Source organism: Felis catus, chromosome B1 (assembly GCF_018350175.1).
Source record: "Felis catus isolate Fca126 chromosome B1, F.catus_Fca126_mat1.0, whole genome shotgun sequence".
Lineage (NCBI taxonomy): Eukaryota > Metazoa > Chordata > Mammalia > Carnivora > Felidae > Felis > Felis catus.
In genome coordinates this window covers 86,357,654-86,359,483 of record NC_058371.1, presented here as the reverse complement: position 1 = coordinate 86,359,483, position 1,830 = coordinate 86,357,654, and positions in this window count along the sequence as shown.

Here is a 1,830-nt window from a genome sequence, read left to right as displayed (position 1 = left end):
ATTTTCGAATGCCACGTGCCGTATTAAGTGCTTTATAAATGTTAACTAATTCGATCCTCATAAGGGCCCTATATCACTTACGTGTCCCTTCAGCCCTTATCAGCCCGTCTTATCTAACTGAGCCTCATAATCCTGGTCAAGGTTGTATTATCACTAAGTACCAGGGCTGGGAGTCCAGGTGCAGACCTGTGTGAGGCTGGAACACACTGGTCTTTGGCACTAGGGCTCCCTTTAAGTGAGCCTGAGGGGTGGGGTGGGGGTGGGGGGGCTGGGGGTGGGGGGGTGGGGGTGTAAGGAAAGGATCCCAACTTTATTTTGTGGCAAGCTGTGAGAAATAAGCCCGCTGATCCAATCAAAGGAGGGTCGTGGAGACTCAGAGCACAGAGAAGCAAGGCTTTAACCAACGTTCTTGCAAGAGCTTGTGTGGCAGTGACAGCAGGCAATTTATCTCCTAGTGTGAAGTCCCTCCCCTGATTCCTCATTGGCTGAGTACTACAGAGATTACAGCCTTACCTGGAAGCTACCTATGCCCATGTAAGCAAAAAGTACCTTCCTCGAGGTAGAGACTTCAGTTCTCTGGTGCATGCTCATTGCAAAGCCCTGGAAAAATAAGCCTGGGAAATGGAGAGTGGAAGAAGAACCTGAAAGTGAAGTATCTAAGGGTTTGGGGCTCCACTGTGTGCGTGTTGGGGGTTCGTACATAGTTCCAATAGGTTTACTGTTAACTATACAGCACGGCTTTTATCTGGTATTTCCGAAAATGAATCCTCTCACTTCTCACTGAAACTGCACCTTTTTAAAAAAATGTTTATTTATTTTTGAGAGAGAGACAGAGAGACAGAGAGAAAGAGCATCCGTGAGTGAGCAGGGGAGGGGCAGAGAGAGAGGGAGAGGGAGAGAGAGAATCCGAAGCAGTCTCTAAGCTGTCAGCACAGAGCCCGGAGTGGGGCTCGAACCCACTAACTGTGAGATCATGACCTGAGCAGAAGTCAGATGCTTAACTGACTGAGGCGCCCCTGAAGCTGCATCTTTAAGGGGCAAAAGGGTTGTGTGGACAGCGTGGGGGGGCTATGATAATGGGTTCTGCAGAGAAGCCTTCAGCCATGGAGGGACCCGCACTCTACCTGGGTGGTGTGGGGCATTGCTCTGACTGACGTGATGACCATTGTGCTGTGTTTCTGATAGAAGTCAGCTTAAAACTTGCCCCACTTCTTCTGCCAAGGGCCCTCTTCCTCCTCAGAAGGAGGAACTTAGTTTATTCTTTTTTTTTAATTTATGGTCACCATGCCCGTGGGAGAGTCAAGGTGATCGTGGGAAGCAGCATGGTAACAGGGGGTAGGGCAACACTTGGAATCTGCTGGACTTGGATACAAATCCAAGTTCTGTCCTTTATTGGGGAATAAGATTAGAATCCATTTAAATGAACATTACATCTCAGTGGGATTAAGTAAATGCTCCCATCTCTTTTCCTGCAGGCTGTGAACAAGATCTCAGCAAGGCCTTGGAGCTGGGCAAAGAGACTCAAGGGTCCAGAGTCTGGAAGGGTCCAGAGTTGGAAAAGGGGCAGGGGAAATTGTTTTCCAACTGGCTGAGAAGATGGGTCTGTCTGCAGGTGCAGCTGCTGGAGGGCTAGTCCCTGGGGCTGAGCCGCAGCCCCCACACTGCACGGGAGGAGACAGACTTAGAGCCAGCTCGGAGGCTGCTCCCCTGCCAGATAAAGATCTGTGACTGGCAGCTCCAGATGGACCCAGCCTTCCAGATTCCTGTTCCAGGGCAAAGGTCACTCAGCCATTTGAATCGTCCTTTTTTTTTTTTTTTTTTCCTCTCCAG